Consider the following 25618-nt stretch of genomic DNA (forward strand, 5'->3'; position numbering starts at 1 on the left):
GACCTTCTAAAGGCAGAAAAAAATATAAAAATAGTAAAAGAAAGAATGGTTTGACTGGCAACAAAAGGCAAGCTGCTGGTAAGTAGGAAGCCTGCATTTCTCATATCATGGTTGGATCACTTACAGTCAATAACAATAAGGAAAAGGCTCATACATGATGACTTATAGGAAGTAACTCAGACTCCACCCAATTACAGATCTGGTACTATTAAATTAAAGAATAAATGTGCATCTCAGATATAGAAACTAGTATCCCCCTAGGAAGAAATGAAAGTTTAATGATGTGTTTTTTGAAAATAAATATATACAGTTGCACAGTTCAGCAATACAAAGTGCCAGGAGACAGAGACTTTTGTCAGGCTGACTCTGGCAAGATGAGAGAGTGCACTGGTAAACATACATCTCAGCTGTACAGATTTTCACAGAATGTCCAGATTTTTGCCTCATATTTTTGGTCCGATTTTCATAAAATTGCAGTTTGCTGGCAAATTAGTGGCAAATCATTAAAGATTAAAGTTAAAAAATAATAATAGACATTTGAGTTTAAGACTTCATACCCTTCATAAAATTCATGATAATGCAAAACCTATTATTCTATCAACTTTCTAAGTCTGTAAAAGCTATATTTAAAAATTGTCCCTATTTTTGGTCCTTTGTCCCACTTTTATTGATGGCTTTGTCCAGATTTATTGCTCTAAATGGTTGACAGGTATGCTGGTAAAGAAGTAGAAAGAACTCTTGAAAGAGGTGTAGTAGAATTGTGAGGAAAATCAAAACTCCCTTTACAGAGACAATAAACCACAGTGTAAAGCTAACCATTAAAACAAATGATGCATGAAACCACTAACAGTCTTAATATACTCTGCAGTGAAAGTTAAACAGGAAAGGAATACAATCAAGAAGTATAAGGAAATGGTAGAGATGTGTGAAAAGTAACAGTATCTGATACAGCACTAGGAAGGATTTCAACAATGCTGTGGTCCCAGTGGAGATTTATTTAAATCTGATTCAAACTGCAGCCAGCTCAGATGGTGCAGAGGCTACAACCCTGATTTCATGCTAGTGACCAATAGCAAAATGAGAACTGGAAAAGCAAGCTGGGGGGATGAAGGAATGGGAAACAGTTGCTGTCCTCTTTTTCATAATGGGAGAGAGTGCGGGAACAAACCGTTGGTACTGCCACACTGTAGTGAAGGCTTTGACTTTGGGAATAACAGTAGTCATGGCTGAGGACTGCCTTAGTTGTTCCTGGTAGTACCATAGATGTACTTGCATATAGAAGTCTGCACATAATTACATCTATCTACTCACCATGCATATGGGGAACAAACCAGGAAACAAGGTATACTTTCATAGTGTCTGCCTTAGGCCAGTGCCCTCTCTAACCCACCACAACTATTGCTTGTAAAAGCAACACGCAACTCCAGGGAGGGGTGACACTGATACAGACAGTATATAAATATTGTTTGTATAGTTAGACAAGAGAGTGGGAGTCTAGGTGGGTTAGAGGAAATGGGGAAAATCATTTAAAATGCATTGATTTAAACCATAATGTATCAGTGTGTCACTTCCAAACTATATGATGGCTTACTAATCCCACCCTTTCTCTGCATGTACATATTGTAACTTTATGAATATTATTAACACTGATGCATATGAACACTACAAGCTTAAATACTGTGCAGTAACACTAAGAGGATCACCTAAATGACATGTGATTGCATTTAAGACAACTGAGACAACCTGATGCGCTGTTTAATGTTTACTCTTCATCTTTATTTTGCATTTTTTATTACTTCAGTCTAATGTATTATTTATTACTGGATGTTTTCTCCCTAGGTCTCTGATGCACAGGTGCTACACCATTCAAACTAACTTTGCACTCAACTGTAATAAATCAATAAGAACTCAGTGGCTGAGTTGTTCCAAGAGCATTCATACTTACCATCTGTCATGTGAAGTGATAAAACAAGTGATTCACCTCATACACAGTTTGAACATTTAGATTCCCTTCCCTATTTAAAAAGGTACTCCATTTGCAGGGCCAGTGTTAGCATTTTGGGGTACCCCAGCAAATGTCAAGTTGGCCCCCCCGGGCACTTCCAGTCTAAGTATCAGCCTGTCACTGCCACCCCCTCTTAAACAACATTTTAGTTCATGCTGCAAACTTTAAGGAGTAGTACACACAGACTGACATGTAGCAGCTATGCTCTTACATTACAACAGGCTTATGTACAACAGTGTGTTAGCCCATCTCACAAAGGGACATTTAAAGTTACTGGCATTTAGTTGCAGTAATGATACAACAACTCAATGTAGATGTCTGGACTTGGTAAATAGTGTCCTACGCACTGCCTAGTGTTTCAGCCACCCCTCACTCCCACATACATACCCTCCAATCCTCCCCTTTGTTTTCCCTATCACTGGATCCCCATATCACGCACATTATTTTATTTTTCCTTTTCTCACATTTTGTCTTACTCTTCAGCTTTTTCAAAAAAAACGTAACTTTCTATATGCTCTGCAGTGCATTTTAAAGTTTGCTTTCTTTTTCACAACCTTTTCATCCAATGATGGCTTGAACATAAATTATGATTAAGGAAAGAAATATAATATTCCTATTCAGCTTTAGTTTTTCTTCTATCCTTTCAACACACCTTTCCAGATCATGACAGCAAAGTGACAACTATTTAGGAAATAACTTAATTAAGCTGGTGCCCCCAAAAGCCATAGGAGGTATAGATACTCTGGGATTCATTTTAGAGCATTTTCCAAACATTATAATCCAATTGTGGCCTAAACAAAATCATGAGTAAGAAAATAATTTGTTTTATTTATTTTTTTCTTTTAAGGAAGATATATGTTGTGCCAAAGGCTTAATGTTCAGGGAATGACCACTACTGGTTAACAAGTGTGTACTATTGCCTGACTGTTACTGAGACATACACCAGAAGAACATGTGTACACCTATGTACAAGTGTTTATTTTTAATTGCTATCCTAAAATTCCCAGATTTGTATTAGATAATACTTTATTATTATTATTATTATTATTATCATTATTATTATCATTACCTGTTTCATCCCTTTCACAATACAACTCTGAGAATTTCCTAGAATGCCTGGGATATTGTTTCCGGAGTTCTTCAGGGTCCAGATAATACCTCCCTTTGGGATTCATTGCTTCTAGTACTGTTACTGAACAGTGAAGAGCACATTTGAATATCTGTTCATCTGGAGCTCGGGATTGGATGAGCATCCCATTGGTAGTGTGGCACTCGTCATCTATTGTTTTTGTGTTCAGGCCATGGTCAGGCACTGGCCTTGCTATGCGATATTGATCATCTTCCTTTTAAGGTCAAAGCAAGAATATGCTCTTTCTGACAAGGAACTCCTTATCACCTGGTTCCTCAAAAGTCAGTTGCCTAGCAACAAATTCTAGGTAATCAGAATGTTTGGCATGAAGTTGGGATAAATGCCATCTCCATTTTCAGCATCCAGCCTCATTGATATAGTTCCAGGGTCATGTTATATAGACAACCTGACTTGGTAACCATTTATCAGTTCTGTTTTCTCTTGCTAGCATATATTGGCCTGTGATACAATTTCACAATAGCTTCTCATGTACTGAAACTGAAGACATGTACTCATCTTCTTATGGCAGGTTTTAACAAATCTATTATACCATGACCCCCCCCCATTAATATTCCAAAACGTGCACGCTGATTGGCCAGCGTGCACGTTGTAAATCGACTTATACTAATGGAAAAGGTCCGTCGCCGGACTTTTTCCATTAGTATAAGTCTCTTTTAAAACACTGTCTCGCTATGTTAAAAGAGTTTAACATAGCGACACAGGTTTAAAAAAAGCAATGGAGATCTCCGTTGCTTTTTTTAAAGCTGTCTCGCTATGTTAAACTCCTTTAACATAGCGACACAGTATGTAAAAAGCAACGGAGAACTTGCTTTCTCCGTTGCTTTTTTTTTAAACCTGTCTCGCTATGTTTAATGGGTTTAACATAGCGAGACAGCTTTAAAATAAGCAACGGAGATCCATTGCTTATTTTAAAGCTGTCTCGCTATGTTAAACCCATTTAACATAGCGAGACATGTTTAAAAAACGGAGAAAGCAAGATCTCATTACTGTTTAACTATGTTAAATGGGTTTAACATAGCGAGACAGCTTTAAAATAAGCAACGGGCGTTGCTTATTTTAAAGCTGTCTCGCTATGTTAAACCCATTTAACATAGCGAAACAGTAAAAGCAATGGAGATCTTGCTTTCTCTGTTGCTTTTGGCCACAGCTCTGATGTACTGCGAGGCATGTGCAGTACATCAGAACTGCCGGATACCAGACAGCTGCGGAAGGGCAGCAAAGAGGCATTATACAATGCCATTATTTAAGAAAAGTAATTATTTCTTTTCTTAAATAATGTCATAGTATAATAGCAATAACCCACTTCTGGGTGTGGGTAATGCGGGATTTACCCACGGTTGTCTTTGTTTGGTAACTCGGGCTTCGCCCTCGGGACCAAACCATGCCAACTGTGGGTAAATCCTGCATTACCCACACCCAGGCGTGGGTTATTGCTATAGTCTTAACTTTTAACTTCTGTTCAAAAACAACACAACAGATAAAGCATTTCTGTAGGCAAGAAGAAACTACTGAGTTCTACGCTGGAAGGGTTTGTTGTCTTGTAGGGTTGCCACCCCTCCGTTTTTTTTCCGGACTATCCAGAAATCAAACTGAATCTCTGGTAGTCCGGAAAACACTGTACAAACTTCGGTATTCTGTTTCAAAAAGAAAACAGACTATCAGAGTTTGTAAATCGGCTGATTTACTATGCTTTTTTACAGAAAAGCATAGTAAATCAGCCGAAAGCAGGCAGCTTTCATACATACATACATACATACATCTCTTTACCTCCCCACCAAGATGGGCGTAGCTCAGGGATCTGTTCTTGGCCCTATTCTATTTAACATATTTACCAACCAATCCAGCCCACTGTCATCTCTTGTGCAATATGCAGATGACTCCCTCTCTGACCTAAATACTCTCACTCAAAAATCCTTCTTGTCAATTGAAAACTGGCTCACCATTAATCACTTGATCCTAAACCCCAAAAAACTAAACTCTGGCTTTTCACCCCCAAAACTATGAACCATCTTACATCCTCCTTCTCTATCACCTCAAGCATCAATACACTTATCTCTGTTGAGTCTCAGACTAAGCTGCTGGGAGTCATCATAGACGACCAACTTAAATTTGATCTGCATGTCTCCAACAACATTAGGAAAGCCCACCAAAAATTAGGACTTCTGTATTGCAACAAAAACTTTCTCACCACCAAATCCAGAATCTCCCTATCCCATGCTTACCTGCTTCCAAGCCTACTGTATGGGTCTCAAATTTTCACCAACATTCAGACCTCCCTCCTAACAAAACTCGAATCAACATATAATAAAATTGCCAAATTTGCCACAGGTCAGTCCTACAACTCCCACTACTGTCTTGCCCTCAATACATTAAACTGACTAGAATTCCCTCACCAACTACTCCTAACCCAACTTCAGATCATACATACCTTACTCTACCAGCCTACCTCCTGCCCTGACATTGCCTCTATCTTCTCCCTCTATACCCCTCCAAGGTCTCTCTGCAGCTCTGACCAAAACCTTCTCTACATCTACAAACCCAAAAGCAAAATGGGGCAACAACTGTACAGCTACTTCCCTGTTCTAGCTTGGAAAAAAACTTCCTTTAGAACTCAGGGATAATATCTACCCACAAAAAAATCAAGGTTGCTATCAAAAAGTATGTGAACAGTTCTTGGATCTGCCATTGTAATCACCTTCTGTAATTGCCTCCTTAGTCCCATATCCTCCTTTAGAACTAATTCTGTAACCATCCTCCTAGTGTGCATAATCTTCTCACACCCAAACCCTCTTTTTCGCTCTTGTCTACTGCCAAGCTAAATCTCAACTTGGGTATTATTTTTTCCTGTTTTTTTATTTATTTTTGTAGAGGGTATTTTATCACTTCATTTTAATTTGATTTGAGTTTAAATGGAGTTAATCAGTCTATATTTCTGGTAAAGGTAAGGTGCATCATTAAATAAATTTGATGTAATATGTGGAGAGTTTAGAGAGGAAGTATGGATAGGTGGTTGGGACACAGTTGGAGAGATGTTAAGAACTATCACTGAGTTAAGGCAGGATGAGAGATGGCTCAATAGGAGGAGAAGAATAGACGACAAGTTGAGGAGCAGCATGATTAAGTAAAGGGATCTGTATTCTATTCAAGGCATATAGTGGGGAAGTAGGAATCAAAGTGCAGGGCTGTAGGATATTTAATGGTGGTGGAGTCTGAAAGCTGTTAAAAGGTAGTTAGGAAAGAAGTATTTTCTATGATATGGAAGACAGTTAGGTTGTCCTGGCATCTTCTCTTATGTTTCTAAAATGTAACATCTAGAGCTGTTTGAAAGGATGGAGTATGATAATGTGGTTAATGTAGGAAGTAGTATTTGAGGAAAGTGGAAACTGAAATGTAGAACAATGGATAGGTACTATAATTTCCTGGAACGATGCCTGTGTTTGTGGTTTACTTTTAAGCACTCCCTGTTCATCCAAGATGCCTTTAAGCAAGCTAGTTGTAATATTATAGAATGATTTGTGTTAAAATATCAAACACAAAACACTGCAGCTACAAATAACAGATAAATAATTTAAAAATATACAGAAATGGTAACTTAAAATAAACAAGTAAACAAACAAAAAGTGTTTAGCTGTCAGTACAGGCCCTGTGATACGCCTTTCCCCATCCACTACTCTAAATATACTAACTCAGTGGTCGAGCTTTCCTAGGTATAAGAGAATGCTCTCTTAACTCCACAATTCAGCAACCTCAAAGTTAGTGCACAGGCATTGTTTGATGAAAATACATTCAGTGTTTATATTAGTAATAAAACACTGAGAATTAGCACTGATGGCAAAATTACGCACCAGATTTGTAAAAATCACCCTGCTTTGCTCTTAAACACTTTGTCCATGTAAATTCATAATTTATGTTTGTTTATGCATTCTGTTATGAATTGTCCTTTTATTTTGTATAAAAAAAATAGTGTAAATTGTCTTTAACTTGATATTATGCATAACCATAGGTAAAAATCACTCACCCTGCCTTTATTAAACTTTGGAAATAAAATTAATTATATATTAATTGTTTTAGTACTTGATCATTAGTTTGCATTTTATATAAAGTTAACATCTGTTTATTTTAGTTAGTTAATTTAAGCTGCTGGAAAAAATGTAATTTCTAGCTTCCCAAAACTACACTGTTATTCATTGTTTCATATAATAACATTTGAACCCATTTTTAAATATTGTGGCACTTTTCAAATCTATTGCTTCAGTGGGTTTCCTCTGGCACAAAGTTTTCATCTTTAAAAAAGGCACTACAGTTTCTTTCTTCTCATTTTATTCTCCTTCAGCTGAATTTTCTTTTTTCTTCAGAGATAACTCCTGAAGTTATAGGGGTTGGCCTTGTTGTTAGTTTGTTAGGCATTTTGTTAACACAAAATGCTGATACTTAAGAAACACAAAGCTTTAGAACTGCTCCCTAATATAATTTGCAGTAGCTGAAAGGTTATTAAGGTGCATGCCATAGGAAACTACATGCGTGTATGTGCATGTCCAACTAGCGTACATTTAATTTAGAATTAGAATGCCCTTCAGACAGTTATATGAATGGTGAAATGCATTACAGATTGGGTTTAATGTAAATAAGACAAATGATTAAATATAATGTACCTGGGGAAAAATTGGGGGGAATATTATATACACTGGAAGGTGGAGAACCAACAAAACAGAAATTAGAAGTCAGTATGAAAAGATAATAAGGCAGGCTGGGAGATTTAATCTGCAGATGAGGGTCAGAGTTTTCCTTTCCTGGTTTGTTCGTGTCTTTTGGATTTTCCGGTTAGGGGTCGCCACAGCGAAACTCCGGTCCGCTAATGATTGGCAGTAGAGTTTTATGTGCTGGCTTGCCGGGCCTAACGCACAACCTTCAACGAAGGAACGCCCATTCACGCATGTCGCCACACAGAAGACGCTCTAACTGAGAATCGAACGGGCAATGTCTAACTGTGAGGTGACAACGCTTAAGCTGTAAAAATAACCAGAGTGACCACAATCATGGTAGTGCATGTAAATGTGGCTTTTTGATATGGGCATCAGTATTCTAGCATTTCCTGTAATGGGTCAGTTTCTAATAGGAAATATAGATCCAAATCAATCAACCAATCATATTGTGGAGGTATTCACAGCATCATTCAATAAACATTTGTTCATCTTAGCATCACCCTAATTTTTGGCGATTATGTCCCTCACAAAATTTTTTATTTTTTTTTTCCTTGAAAGACATCTTCATACAGTTACACCATCCTGACTTCTGCTGAAACAGAATGTGTAGCATGTGTTGATGCTAATGCACCTGCCAAAGCTTGAAATGCAGCAAATGCTGGTGTTACTGCACATGTCTAAGATTCAAGTGTAATACATGCTGGTGTTACTGCACATTTGTAATTCAAGTGTAATACGTGCTGATGTTACTGCACATGTCTGTGATTCAAATGTAATACGTGCTGGTGTTACTGCACATGTCTATGATTCAAGTGTAATACATGCTGGTGTTACTGCACATGTCTGTAATTCAAGTGTTATACATGCTGGTGTTACTACACATGTCTATGATTCAAGTGTAATACATGCTGGCGTTACTGCACGTATGTAATTCAAGTGTAATACATGCTGGTGTTACTGCACATGTCTATTATTCAAGTGTAATACGTGCTGGTGTTACTGCACATGTCTGTGATTCAAGTGTAATACATGCTGTTGTTACTGCACGTATGTGATTCAAGTGTAATACATGCTGGTGTTACTACAAATGTCTGTAATTCAAGTGTAATACATGCTGGTGTTACTGCACACGTCTGTGATTCAAGTGTAATACATGCCGGAGTTACTGCACATGTCTAATAGTCAAGTGTAATACATGCTGGTGTTACTGCATGTGTCTGTGACTCAAGTGTAATACATGCTGGTGTTACTGCATATGTCTGTGATTCAAGTGTAATACATGCTGTTGTTACTGCACATGTCTGTGATTCAAGTGTAATACATGTTGGTTTTACTGCAAATGTCTAAGATTCAAGTGTAATACATGCAGGTGTGACTGCACATGTCTGTGATGCAAGTGTAATACATGCTGGTGTTACTGCACATGTGTAAGAGTCAAGTGTAATACATGCTGGTGTTACTGCACGTGTCTGTGATACAAGTGTAATACATGCTAGTGTTACTGCACGTGTCTGTGATACAAGTGTAATACATGCTGGTGTTACTGCACGTGTTTGTGATTCAAGTGTAATACATGCTGGTGTTACTGCACATGTCTGTGATTCAAGTGTAATACATGCTGGTGTTACTGCACATGTCTAAGATTCAAGTGTAATATATACTGGTGTTACTGCACGTGTCTGTGATTCAAGTGTAATACATGCTGGTGTTACTGCACATGTCTGTGATTCATGTGTAATACATGCTGTTGTTACTGCACATGTCTAAGATTCAAGTGTAATTCATGCTGGTGTTACTGAACATGTCTGTGATTCAAGTGTAGTACATGCTGTTGTTACTACACTTCTCTGTGATTCAAGTGTAATACATGCTGGTGTTACTGCACATGTCTGTGATACAAGTGTAATACATGCTGGTGTTACTGCACATGTCTAAGATTCAAGTGTAATATATGCTGTTGTTACTGCACATGTCTGTGATTCAAGTGTAATACATGCTGTTGTTACTGCACATGTCTGTGATTCAAGTGTAATAGATGCTGGTGTTACTGCACATGTCTGTGATTCAAGTGTAATACATGTTAGTGTTACTACACATGTCTGTGATTCAAGTGTAATACATGCTGGTGATACTGCACGTGTCTGTGATACAAGTGTAATACATGCTGCTGTTACTGCACGTGTCTGTGATTCAAGTGTAATACATGCTGGTGTTACTGCACATGTCTGTGATTCAAGTGTAATACATGCTGGTGTTACTGCACATGTCTAAGATTCAAGTGTAATATATACTGGTGTTACTGCACGTGTCTGTGATTCAAGTGTAATACATGCTGGTGATACTGCACATGTCTGTGATTCAAGTGTAATACATGCTGTTGTTACTGCACATGTCTAAGATTCAAGTGTAATTCATGCTGGTGTTACTGAACATGTCTGTGATTCAAGTGTAGTACATGCTGTTGTTACTACACTTGTCTGTGATTCAAGTATAATACATGCTGGTGTTACTGCACATGTCTGTGATACAAGTGTAATACATGCTGGTGTTACTGCACGTGTCTGTAATACAAGTGTAATACATACTGGTGTTACTGCACATGTCTAAGATTCAAGTGTAATACATGCTGGTGTTACTGCACGTGTCTGTGATTCAAGTGTAATACATGCTGGTGTTACTGCACATGTCTGTGATTCAAGTGTAATACATGCTGTTGGTACTGCACATGTCTATGATTCAAGTGTAATACATGTTGGTGTTACTGCACATGTCTAAGATTCATGTGTAATACATGCTGGTGTTACTACACTTGTCTGTGGTTCATGTGTAATACAGCTGGTGTTACTGCATGTCTAAGATTCAAGTGTAATACATGCTAGTGTCACTACACATGTCTGTGATTCAAGTGTAATACATGTTGGTGTTACTGCACATGTCTAAGATTCAAGTGTAATACAGGCTGGTGTTACTGCACATGTAAAAGATTCAGTTGTAATACATGCTGGTGTTATTGCACGTATCTGTGATACAAGTGTAATACATGCTGGTGTTACTGCACATGTCTAACATTCAAGTGTAATATATGCTGGTGTTACTGCACGTGTCTGTGATTCAAGTGTAATACATGTTGGTGTTACTGCACATGTCTGTGATTCCAGTGTAATACATGCTGGTGCTACTGCACATGTCTGTGATTCAAGTTTAATACATGCTGTTGTTACTGCACATGTCTAAGATTCAAGTGTAATACGTGCTGGTGTTAGTGCACATGTCTGTGATTTACGTGTAATATATGCTGGTGTTACTGCACATGTCTGTGATTCAAGTGTAATACATGCTGGTGTTACTACACATGTCTGTGATTCATGTGAAGTGCATGCTGGTGTTACTGCACGTCTGTGATACAAGTGTAATACATGCTGGTGTTACTGCACATGTCTAAGATTCAATGTAATACATGCTGTTGTTACTGCACATGTCTAAGATTCAAGTGTAATACATGCTGGTGTTACTACACATGTCTGTGATTCATGTGAAGTGCATGCTGGTGTTACTGCACGTCTGTGATACAAGTGTAATACATGCTGGTGTTACTGCACATGTCTAAGATTCAATGTAATACATGCTGGTGTTACTGCACATGCTCAGGTTTAAAGCATAAATTTGTGCTGATATACATGCCCAGGCTTGTATGTGCCTGTACTCATACTTAGGTGGCATGTAACTTCTACATAACCTGAGAATCAGTATCAAACATGAGACTTCTCCAGACTCTAGCACGTATTATTTAATACTGTGCATAGTAAGCGTAGACTGGTTCTCCAGACCCTGGCATGTTTTATTTAATAATGTGCACAGGAAGCCTAGACTGACTATTGTATACTAATGATGAATACAAACTATGCGTGCAGGTGAAATTTTGAATTTCAGACAGCTTAACTAAAAGAAAGAAAGTAAAATATAAGCACATGGCAAAAGTTGAAAACCTACCTCTGTATTGTGTACAACCCAGTAGTTTTCCTATGCGTTTCCTTTGGTTATGGAGAAAAGCACACCTATCACAAGCAATACATGGCAAGACCACATACCCTTGGAGATGGACATTTCACTGAACACATCTGAATTTCTAAAGCCTCCAACACATAAAGAAGGGGGGTCTTGTTCTCTCACAAAACACCTTTACACATCACAGCTTCACAATTACTGACCTTTTCTCGGCAACCACATAAAGCAAGGGCAGATAAGCCAAGAGCTCTATTACCAGACCCAGATGAGCCACCTGATTATATTATTTACTTGTATTAACCTGTACCATTGCAATTTACATTGTGCCTGTGGTCAAGGTTGTGACTAGAAAGACCTCTTGTATCAATCCACCTACTCAGTTAACACATTTATGCAAAGTGAATTCCATACATAAACACATTTTATTTATTCATTTATTTATTTACTCTTTTTTGTCTGGGTTAGTCCCACTAGGCCAATGTCTTCTATTCAGTGAAGACCTGAGGTGGTATTCATACTAACTAGGGGCAATTTGGCCTGGGCACCAGACAACTTTCCCTTCTCTTTTCAGTAATTGCCATGAAATCTTTTACATCCATTTAAGCTACTGTAATTGCTTTACATTTTAAAATGTTTCATGATAGTGATACTACTATGTTACAAGGCACAGTTTTAGAAGTTGTGGAATGTTTTTGTGATGATGAAAATATATTAAAACAAAAATTATGGTATAAAGAGAGTATCTATATTTTAAAGTATAAAACACTTGTACCTAATGGTCTAAATAATGACCTGAATTAGAAATGTTTGCTTTAAAGATTTGAAAACTAATATTAATTATTTAATTGGATAATTGATGTTAATTGTGTAAGGTATATAAATGTGTGCAAATGTTTGTTACTGTTTGATACTCCTTGAAGGTGGTGACACTGAAGCGCTAGAGAATAAAAGTTTGGTACTTGCTTGCTGTTTGTCATTTTTTGCCAGAGTCGGTGGCTTTTGGGTCAGTGTTGTTAATATTGGAGGAAGAAGGAGAGGAGGTCGTTTGATTTATTTACTTGTATTAACCTGTACCATTGCAATTTACATTGTGCCTGTGGTCAAGGTTGTGACTAGAAAGACCTCTTGTATCAATCCACCTACTCAGTTAACACCAACTCAGGCAGATGAAGCCCCTGTTTAACATCTTATCTGAAGGATGGAAATTAAAATAATACAAGTGCTTATATGGTGGGGGAGGAGATGTTTGATATACACAGGTCAATATTTATACTGTACCTGAGTGTATAAATTATTTGCTAAAATGCATTTTCAACAGCAACAGACATTGCCACAGAAAGTGACCCATTTATGCGAGTTTTGCATATTAACAAGTTATCATGTTGTAGTTTAATGCAGGAACATGTTTCTGTGTTAAACCTAGGGCTCAAGTTTGTGCCCACAGTGTTACCTAGAGGACAGGTGGTAAGGCAAGAAATGTTTAGATTTTTAAGAAAAATGATTAAAAAAAATTATTTTGCTAGGATTTCAGGAGTTAATATTGATATAAGAAATAACTTTTTGCTTAATGAATCTGACGAAAGTTTCTTTTCCTGTGTTGACGAAATGGGGGGATGTATGATAATGATGTGGAAGATATCATGTTTTGTAATGAAGGAAATGGAATTGATATGTCTTTTATACCAACATTTAATAAGTTCATACCACCATTTGAAAATCCACGTGTTTCACAATTTGGGTTAATGATAGGATTTGGAGGTGGGAACATTTGTTAATCTGTGTTGTTAGATAAACATAAAATAAAATATAATTTAACTTTTAGGGAATGGCAAGCATTAAGAACTTTAGAAAAAGGAAGGATATAGTGATAAAACCTTCTGATAAAGGGAATAAAATTGTAATTATGAATGTACTTCAATATTTTAATATGTGTATGAAACATTTAAATGATGTTGATGTGTATGAGAAATGTAGTATTAACAAATATAAACAAGCAGTAGTTGAATATGAGAAAATGCTTGATGATAATGTTAGGAAGGGTTATTTCACTGATAAGGATGTCAAGGATGAACTTTTTAACTGTAACAGTGAAATGGCTGTTTTTTTTCTGCCTACCAAAGATACATAAAAGCATGGTGGAGCCACCGGGTAGACCATTTATTTCTGCCTGCAAGTATTTTCTACATAACATGGGTTTAGTATTACATAAAATATTGTTACCCTATGTTAAGGCATTTCCAGTATATGTTCAGGATAGTTTAGATTTATTAAATAAAATGTCTTTGTTGAAATGGGATGAGAAAAAATTATGGTTGGTATTTGATGTAAGGAGTTTGTATACCTCCATCAGACATGAAGATGGTCTGAAGGCTATTAAATATTTGATGGGAGACAGTTCTTTTTCTAATTTTGTAGTGGAAATGGTCAGTTTTTGTTTGAAAAATAATTATTTTTATTTTAATAATGAGTTATATAGACAGAAGCAGGGTACGGCAATGGGGGCAGCATTTGCCCCCATGTATGCCAATCTTTTTATGTCTTTTTTTGAAACACAGTTTTTATTTAAGTTGAATTTTATGAAAAAATATGTTGATTTTTATTTTCGATTTATAGATGATCTGATATTTGTGTGTGATGGAGGTTTAAATGAAGTGGATGATTTCATATTGGAAATGCATAGAAACCCATTTGGTCTATCATTTGATGGACTACAGAAAGGGAATAAAGTGGTATATCTGGATCTAATTTTGGAAGGAAATATGGATGGAAGTGTTTCTTCCAATATTCACAGGAAGTTTGTTGATGGGAATCAGTATCTCCATGCATCTAGTTGCCCCCCCCCATGTGTTAAGGGCTTTACCCTATGGGGAATTAGTCCGTATCTCTAGACTATGTAGTAATGAAAATATGTTGGGGAAGGAAATGGAACAAACTAAGGGTATGTTTTTGAGAAGGGGTTATAATCCTGATATTTTGAAGGAGGCTGAAATCAGAGTTAGGGAAAGAGTATATAAAAATAGTGGTAGAAGGAGTAATAGATCCAGTTATGGAGTGTTAAATAGTTTTCGGGATTTAATATGAAGAGGCGAACATAAATAAGGCAGATACAATTTATTATGTATCTGTGTATAACATCAAAAGTGAGGAAATAAGGACATTAATAGAATACTATTGGAAATACTTGTTAGAAGATAGATTTTTGGCGGAGAGTTTGCCACAGGAGCCCCTTTTTTCATATAAGAGGGGAAGGAATTTAAAAGATATGGTGGTACATGGCAGATTCAGTTTACCAGCTGTTAGTATACCTAACTTCTTATTGACAAAGGGAACATCATGCTGCAAGAGATGCAGTGTTTGTGCAATTATTGTGAATACTTTCAATAATATAAATGGGATTAAATTTGAACCCAGAGATGCTTATTTATGTAGAAGCGAAGGGGTGCTATATGCACTAAGATGTCCATGTGCTCTGTTTTACATAGGGGAAACAAAAAGGGAATTCCGTGTTAGATTCATGGAGCATATAAGAGACATTAGGAATATGAGAGAAGATAAGATAATTGCTTTACATTTTAAAATGTTTCATGATAGTGATACTACTATGTTACAAGGCACAGTTTTAGAAACTGTGGAATGTTTTTGTGATGATGAAAATATATTAAAACAAAAATTATGGTATAAAGAGAGTATTTATATTTTAAAGTATAAAACACTTGTACCTAATGGTCTAAATAATGACCTGAATTAGAAATGGTTGCTTTAAAGATTTGAAAACTAATATTAATTATTTAATTGGATAATTGATGTTAATTGTGTAAGGTATATAAATGTGTGCAAATGTTTGTTACTGTTTGAAACTCCTTGAAGGTGGTGACACTGAAGTGCTAGAGAATAAAAGTTTGGTACTTGCCTTGCTGTTTGTCGTTTTTTGCCACAGTCGGTGGCTTTTGGGTTAGTGTTGTTTAATATTGGAGGAAGAAGGAGAGGAGGTTGTTTGATTTATTTACTTGTATTAACCTGTACCATTGCAATTTACATTGTGCCTGTGGTCAAGGTTGTGACTAGAAAGACCTCTTGTATCAATCCACCTACTCAGTTAACACATTTATGCAAAGTGAATTCCATACATAAACACATTTTATTTATTCATTCATTTATTTATTTACTCTTTTTTTGTCTGGGTTAGTCCCACTAGGCCAATGTCTTCTATTCAGTGAAGACCTGAGGTGGTATTCATACTAACTTGGGGCAATTTGGCCTGGGCACCAGACAACTTTCCCTTCTCTTTTCAGTAATTGCCATGGAATCTTTTACTTCCATCTAAGCTACCACCAACTCAGGCAGTTGAAGTCCCTGTTTAACATCTTATCTGAAGGATGGAAATTAAAATAATGCAAGTGCTTATATGGTGGGGGAGGAGATGTTTGATATAGAGAGGTCAATATTTATACTGTACCTGAGTGTATAAATTATTTGCTGAAATGCATTTTCAACAGAACAGACATTGCCACAGAAAGTGACCTATTTATGTGAGTTTTGCATATTAACAAGTTTGTCATGCATATTAACTTAACAACTTAACAAAAATGAGATTTTACTTTTCACTTAAGAAAAAACTGTTTGTCCTTTATACTAAACGTTATAGTTATTGAAGCATTAATCTATATTAATAACATTTCTGTGTGCAACATAACTCAAGTGCTTGCTTCAAACACATTTTTATGATGAACAAGTCTTCAGAGGTATTTGTGAATGACACTCTACTTTTGCCACAAAAAATGGTGGACTGTATTGGCTGTGTGAAGTTTTTACGCTATGATAGAAGAATGCTGACCTTGAAGGTCACAGGAAAGTTTCAGCATTACTTTTTGCCACATGCCATAGAACATGAGTTGTGCAGTTTGCTACCAGCAGAAAAACCTAGATCCAACTCATTGCGAGATCCTGTACAGATTTACAAAACCATCTAATTCCCAAGCCATCAGCAATTGCTAAACAATATCACTTTTGCAAAAGAAACTAAACAACATATGATACTATATCTAGTTATGTAGAAGAGCTGTGCATTTTTGGTGCAACGTTGTAGTTTTCAGGAAAGCTTGACTGAAGCATTAAGATACCAGCTGGTATATCTGATATGCATGATAAAAACATCTAAAGGGGATTGTTGTACAAATCAGAGTTGACCCTAGAGAATACTTTCCAAACGTTTCAGTGTCCTTAGAAATAGACTGAAAAAAATCCCATGGAGCTGCTGGGAAACACGCTATCATTAAAGTGACTTTTTAAACCAAATCATAAACACAAATGTTTCAGAGTGATTAAACTTTCTGACTATTACAATGATTGCTGATTTAGCAAAAGTATTAGTGCTATTAAAAGAAAGGCAAATGTGTAAATTGTCAGTGAACATTTAAACTCATGAAAAGCTTAGTGAGCAGAAAGATCCTAATATGATATCTGAGATATTGTTGTCCCCTAGTTGGATGCTATACTATGTTTTTCCCAGTTGCTTTGACTAGCATAGTCAATTAATACTGGACATATTTATTTGTTGTTGCGTAGTTTACACAGTCAGTGTTTGGGTTGTTGAAATCCTCTATAGGTATTGTATTTTCAGTGATTTCCATGTCATGAGTTAAGAAATCCTCAACTCTTTAAGGGACACAGATGGTGTACAACAGGCTCCTAGGCTATTATATTTAATATAACTGAAAGTAATTATTTTATGAGCAGATTATAGTCCTGAGGTGGTTCCCTTGTGTCGGCTTTTAGATGTTCTTTTACAAATCCTGAGAGACGGCCACCTGTTCAATCTGATTTGTAGCATGAAAGGAGGTGTTCCTTGAAATCTGTGATATGCATTTTGGGTTCCCTAAACATACTCAAGGAGAAATTGCTTGAGCATCAGTAGCTCACAGAAAATAAAGGCAAACTGCATCACATTCATTTTGTTATCAGGGGCCAGGATACGCCACATTACAGCAGCATTCAGGTCATACTAGACCACAAGTAATACTATGACTCACTTAAAGTCCATGTGGGTGCAAATAACATGAGACATACCCCCTAGACTATATGAGGAGAGATATCACAGAGCCCTCAGAATATGTGTCCCATGCTGGTATAAGCCTAATACTGAGCAGCACTAATGCCACACAATATGAACAGCAGATGACTAACTTTAACAATTGGTTTAGTTTGTAGTGTCATTATAAGGGAGTGCAATATTTGTCAGCTTGGAAGGAAATGGTCAATGGACCATGCTGCTTTGCCAGGGATGGTCTGTGCTTCTCCCCTCTAGGCTTTCAAATACGCACTTAAACACTGTCCTCCCCCATGCTGCCTGTTTCAGGCAATGCCAAACTGAAAATACTTCTGACATAGCAAATCAAAACCAACAAAATCTAAAGGTGTTACTGCTCAGTGCTAGGAGTCTAAACAAGGAACTCCACTTCGTACAAGCTCTCCTCACCCTAGAGAACACTGATGTCTGTGCTGTCACTGAAACATGGTTTAAAGCTATGAAGAGCACCCCAGCAGTGCAAGGCTATAAAGCCATCCACACATTTAGACCACCTACTACATAACCAGGGAATAAAGGTGGAGGTGTCTTAATTTACATGAAAAATAAATATACCTCAAGGCTGGTCAAACAGGACAATCCACTTGAGCTTCTCTATGTTCAAATCTCCATAGACAAAATTCATTACCACTTCCTTGCAAGCTATAGGTCTCCTTCTATGGCCCAGAAATCGCATACCATCTATTTAAACTTATTGGAAACACTCACCATCCAACCCAATACCATATTCATGGGCAACTTTGCCCCAATCTTTTTTTTTTCCAAACATCTTTATTAAATTTACACATATGACAAAGGCAATTTTACATTTATATAAATGAAAAACATACAAAATTATATCATTTTAGTTACAGTTTACATTACAGACATCACTGAAACAACTATGTATGTAAACATTATACATCACTTATAAACCATCCAGTCATTGTCAGTTAAGGATTATATAGCTCATTCAAATTCTGCTTCTTAAACTTCATTCCTGCTCTTCATATATTGTTCCCACAATTCCCATTTTTTCCTATATAGTTTGCTCCTTCCATTTTCTAAAGAGCCCAATTCCAGTTGTTTTATCTCTGTTACTATATTCACTACTTCTAGTAAAGCTGGTCTAGACATTGAGTTCCATTTTCTAGTAATTGTTTTTTGGCAGTCACCATAATTAGACTCAACAAGGCTTTACTGTGTCTAGGCAATATTGAGTCTGTAGCATAACTCAAAAAAAATCATCTCCCCAGTCAGTCCAATTTGCTCAACCAGCATCTCTGACACAGCAGTCTGCAGGGAATCCCAGAAGTCTGCCAGTTCATCACACTTCCAAAAAATATGTCCCCAGCTACCTCTGTCTTGCCCATCATACCTCTAACATTTGCTATCCACCTAAGGAAAAATTATTTGGCATCTACTTGGGGTATAAAAATACCTATGTAAAGACTTCTAGGCAAAAATCCTAAATCTTCTAGACTTTGTTGCATATTTAGGAGATATACATATATACCCCATTGTCTCTTTGTGAATTGCTTATCCAGTCTCTCTTCCCAATCCTTTGTAAGCTCCTCTGATTGATTCTTATAATTATCATGAAATATTTTATATGGCTTACTAATTATTTCTTTTTTAATGGCAGCTTCTGTTCTAGATTCTATTAAAAACACTACTAGTTAACAGCCCCCTATTTCTTTCTCTTTGCCTATACTCTGATATCAATTCCTGATAGGGAAGGCAATCTATAACCTGCAGTCCATATCAATTCTTGCCCTCTTCCCATTCTATTATCTTTCCTTTCTAATTATTTGCTCCCAGTACCTTGATTCCTTTGCCAGTTTTCTCCAATAAATTCCAGCCCCCTCTTGCCTGTTATCCATAACCCTGACCACAGTCAACCCTATCGGCCAAATCTCTTTTCTCCATTCATGTGCTGGTTTAGATCTTAGAATACTCCCTGCTATTTTCAAAATATAATACTCTGTATGATTTTGGTTGTTCTCCTTAAGAGACTGCATCCAGAATCCCAATTTCTCCTTATTTCTCGAGCCTCCTCCCTGTGCCAGCATCATTCCTTTCCACTTTGAATTATAGTTTTCTGCTTGTGCTATGTATAAGAGCCTTAACTTTGTTACTCTAAAATACCCCCTCAAATTAGGTAATCCTAGTCCACCTTGTTCTATTGGTGTAATCAGCTTATCCCACTTGACCCTTGCTGTCTTCCTTTCCCAGATAAAGTCCTTCAATTCTTTTTTAATTGCTATCCACAATTTCTCCTCCAGCTGATAAAAGTATGCCTGACCTGTGTATAAGACTAAAGGGACTAAAAGCATTTCAATTGCTTGTATCTTAGTATCCATATAACAAAACTTCCAGTTTCTCAATTTTTGTATTATCTTCTGTTTAGTCTCTGCCCACATATCCTTAGCTGCCACCATGGAATCATTTCTAATCCATACTCGTAAATATTTCATTTTATCATGTCCCATAAATATAGATATTATTGGACCAATTCATGTGTAGGTACATAATTTACAGCTATTGCCTTTGTTTTAGCTTCATTAATTTTGTATCCCAAGAAGATCTGAAACTGTATTAAAATGTTCCACAACACTGTAATGTCCCTTTCTGGTTTTGTCATGTATAAAATAATATCATCTGCAAATAGAGCCAACTTTGCCCCAGTGTTAACTGGGAATCATATACAACACCAAATGTGCAGACACAGAGCTTCCTGGATTTTCTAAACACAAATTCCCTCAACCAGATTCTCAGTATGCCCACCAGTGATGCAAACATATTGGAGCTGGTTTTCACTAATATGGATGAACGCTGCACACCCAGTAGTGTAGTGCCCTGTCTGGTAAGATCAGACCATAAAATGGTCTCTTTTGAATGAATTAAACCCAGAACCACAGCTAACCCTGGAATGTTCAGGAACTACTCTAAAACTAAATTCCTATTATTAAGTGATAACTTGGCAAAATTTCAAGCCTATCTAAACCCTGAAAATACTATTCCCATGCCAAACTGTAAACAGAAGCCCTATACAAGCATGTTAAAGGCTGTATAGAGACATCTGTTCCCACCAGGAATAAGTACAGAACTAACTCTAAAAACAAATTACCCTGGTGGAATCACATCAGTAAGCCATATAACAGAAAAAAAGAAAATCATGGAAAAATATTAGGAGGTGTAGCACCAGAAGGATAAAAGTGCTTTCATCAAACTAAACAAACCACTCAGAGGACAAATAAAGTCTACAAAAGCCAAATTTGAGGTAAATTTAGCCTCACAGGCCTAGGACATACAATGGCATTCTTTAGCTATGTCAGCAACCTCAAAGCCAATAAACAATTGTGTGCAGAACTCGTTAATGGAACCACCTATACTGAGCCAGATTACCTGTGAAGTAAAGGATTTAGTGTAGAAAATCTAACTCTGTTAACATCACAGCAGGACACAATAAAGAATCCCTTAATTAAGGAGAAATCAGTGGAACGGGAAACATCTGATCAGTTGCCATATGAAGATACTTTGGAACCTTCATTAGGAAACCAGTATAAAAGTTAAGTTGGAGTTGCACAACAAAGGAAGGAACAGAAAATATCATTGCATATCATTGCTGGAGCCTTCCTGTGTCCTGACAGAGTGCTCTTCAAACTATCTGGAGATATACAGAGCTAAGTATATTTTTCTGGCACTTCAGAGTCGTGTACTATTAATTGTTGTTTGACTAATTTTATATCATTGCTGGCTGACTTCAGAGTTGTGCACTGTTATTTTTGCTTCACTGTATAGATTTTCAGATCTCTGCAGAAGGTGTTGGTTTTCCCCTACCTACCCTCTCTATTCCTGTCTTGTTGTTTAAATTTGGAGGCTTTTGCAGTTGCCCGCCCCCGCTGTAGTTTGATCTGGGAGGCTCCCCCCAGTACCATCTCTTTACCTTATTCTACCTAATAGACTCCTTCTGCACTTGTTTTTAGTCATTTTTAATTTAATTGCATTTTTTAAACTGTTTGGTCTAACATTGCTACATACTCAAGTGTGCTGCATTTGAATTGCTTTTACTGCTGTTTTAGCTACTTTTCTGTATATATATAAAAAAAATCTAACCCTGTTTCCTACCTTTCCTGTAACTAGTGTAGTCCAGATTCAGATTTGCTGTATCCAGGACTGTATGTAAGCTTCTGAGCCCCACCCCCCCAAGCTTTCTGAGTTGGAGAGAAACCTTCTAGGTTATCAGTGGGAGTGGTAAGCGCTAGGTAACCTATCTACCACATAAGGAGTGGTTCTGGCCCAGAAATTGTAGTTATTGGCCGTTTGGGCAGTTTTTCCATCTCTCTCAACTTTCTGATTTAAAAGCCTGCATTTGCACTTGTTTCCCCCCATTTCCTGTAACTACTTTAGTCCAGATACAGATTCTTAGTTTTGGCACTTGAATTTGCTTATTTGTGATCAGCACTTGTTCAGAACTTGTAAGCACTAAATAACCTACTAATTGCTACAGCACTCAACCTTTCTCATTACCTAGAGGAAAACAGTTTTGGTACTTACTTTCCTCACTTGCTTAGAGAAAAACAGCTCTTGTACTCACTTTCCTCACTTATCTAGAGGAAAATAGTTTTTTTATTCAGACATGTCTAAGGGTCAGCTCCAAGTGTTCTCTCCTGTCTATTTGATGAATCTGGGCATCTTGGGTCAATGTAGAAATTGCCTCATGTACACAGACAACCCTCTCCTCCTACCACCCAACACTACAACCTGTGAGAGATGCACTTATCTAGCCAAACTGGAGGTAAAGTTCTCTCCAACCAAGACTGAACTTGACAGTCAAGAGGAGAAGGTAAACACTTGCACCACACCACACTCATCACATAGTCTCACTATAGCTACACCACCAAAATCCACACATAGAAACACAAAAACATTCCTGGAGGCTCTCAATAATAATCTGCTCAAGCAACAGAGACCTCCAAAGCCGAAATGCAAGCAACCTCCACCCCCAACATAACCCAAATGACACATACCCCACAGACTCAGTGTGCCACTCAACAGCAGCCAATAAGGCAAAACAACGTACCCAACACATTACTCATAGGTGACTCTATAGTCAGGCACACTGCTGTCCCACTCACCAGGCTAAACAAGGAGACGGTTACTGTCAGCTGCCTGTCAGGTGCCAGGATCTGCCACATAACCCACACACTCAGGTCACTCCACAACAAGTACAAATATGACTCTGTCATTTTCCATGTTGATATGAATGACCTGAGACGTACCTCCCTGGACTACATGAAAAGAGACATGGAAGAGCTCTCCGATCCTGTAGCCCAGGCAGGTATGACCCTAGCCCTGAGTAGCATTCTGCCATCACCCAGAATGATGCCGCAGTACAAGGACAAAATGATTGACTTCAACAATTGGCTAAACTTCTGGTGTCATTCTAAAGGGATCCAGTATCTGTCTGACTGGGATGACATGGTCGACAGACCATGATGCTTTGCCAGAGATGGCCTGCACCTGTCACCCCTGGGATTCCAGATACTGGCTAAGGTTCTTGCCACCACTACAGTGCCTTTTTTAGGCAAGGTTCAAATAACAAATTCACCACCATAACAGGAACAGGCAAGCAAAAACTGAGGGTGATGCTACTCAGTGCTAGAAGTCTATATCTCAAAATGCACTCACTTGAGGCACTCCTTAAAATGGAGAACATCGATATCTGTGCAGTGACTGAGACCTGGTTCACGGCTATAGAGAGCACCCCTGCACTACCAGGCTATAACTCATACCACACTTTTCGGCCATTTAACCTGGACCGGAACACCAAAGGCAGAGGTGTGTCCATATTCATTAAGGATATCCACACCTCCAGGCTAGTTGCTCAGTATAATGCAGCCAAGGTTGTTATCCAAGTGCAACTAACTCTGGGCAAAACTGCAATCCAAGTTGTAGTTTGCCACAGATCCCCCACCATGCCCCAGGATTCCCACTCCTCTTTTCTTGATGTACTGGAAAATATTAGGGTTCAACCAAACACCCTAATAATGGGCGATTTCAACTACTCCACCATTAACTGGGAAAACTACTCATGTACCAACTCCTTCACTCAACGCTTTCTGGAATTCATAAACTCCAATGCCCTCGATCAACTTATCCACACCCCCACCAGGGGAAACAATATTCTAGATCTAGTCATTACCAACATGAGTGACCGGTGTTCCACACCTGAAGTCAACGCCTCATTGGTCCGATCCGACCATAAGCTAATTACCCTAGATATCCACATCCTGCCCCCACCCCCCATTAAGGAAACCATGGTAAAAAATTTCTCCATTGCCAACTTCATGCTTCTTAAGACAGAAGTGGTGAACTTCATGACACCCATGCAGATGGACAATACAGTTACGACTACTGAATCCTACACAATTGCACTTTATAAGCACTTACATGAGTGCATGGATGGTGCTATCCCAAACATAACCAAGATGCTGTCCTCCAAAAAAAGGAAGCCAATCTGGTGGTCCCCTGCCATAAACAAACTGTACAACAGAAGGAAGAAACTGTTGCAAAAGAGAGTAAAATCCCATGAGTGGAGGAGCTCCCTGGTCAGCCTCAGTAAGAAGCTACGATCCCTGATAAAATCCTCCAAAGCTAGTTACGAAAACAAAATCACCACTGATTCTAAAGACAACCACAAAGCATTCTATAGCTATGTCAAGAATCTCAATGGCAACACTCAGATCTGTTCTGGGTTACAGCACAATGGCACTAAATATGCAGACCCAACTGATATTGCCAACATCCTGGCAGATAGGCTCAGTGCTAACTTTACCCCTCTCTCACCCCCTACAGAGTCCACCTCTATACCAGAAGAATGCAAAGTTCTTGTAATCACAGCTTCACAGGTAAAAACCACACTCTCCAAAGCCAAGAACACAGCATCCATGGGACCAGACAACATCCCAGGCTGCGTTCTACATGAACTACAGAATGAACTGGCACCCCACCTAATTACCATGTTCAGTCATAGCCTCACCTCAGGCTTTGTGCCTGCTGAATGGCGCACAGCGATGGTTATACCACTCCACAAGGGGTAGCCACCATGGACCCTGGGAACTACTGCCCCATAAGCTTGATGAGCCTGGTCTACAAGGCCATGGAATGTATTTTCATGGAACTTATAAACAAAGACATTGGTAATCTCCAAACTCTGGACCCCACGCAGTTCGGGTTTGTAAAATGCAGATCATGTCTCCTAAACCTGATAGACTTCTTTGAAGCAGCCACCAAAGCCGTAGACGAAGGTAAGGTGGTTCACACAGCCTATCTAGATCTTGCCAAGGCTTTTGACACCATCCCCCACTCTGGAATTATAGATAAACTTACTAAACTAGGTATAAATCCCTATGTCACAAGATGGGTTGCCAACTGGCTCACTGGCAGAACCCACACTGTGAAAGTAGCAGACTCCAAATCCGACTTCAGACTAGTGACAAGTGGAGTACCACAGGGTTCAGTCCTGGGTCCTCTCCTGTTTGGTATCTACTTCTCTGAAGTACAGGCTAACACAGAATGCCTTTGGCTAACGAAGTTCGCAGATGACTGCAAACTAGGAGTCATAATCGGAACTCCTAATGATGTGGACATCCTACAAAAGGGCCTCACTGAGACAGATATCTGGT

This window comes from Protopterus annectens, chromosome 9.part0 (genome assembly GCF_019279795.1).
Source record: "Protopterus annectens isolate FY-2018-M chromosome 9.part0, PAN1.0, whole genome shotgun sequence".
In the NCBI taxonomy this organism is placed as follows: domain Eukaryota; kingdom Metazoa; phylum Chordata; order Ceratodontiformes; family Protopteridae; genus Protopterus; species Protopterus annectens.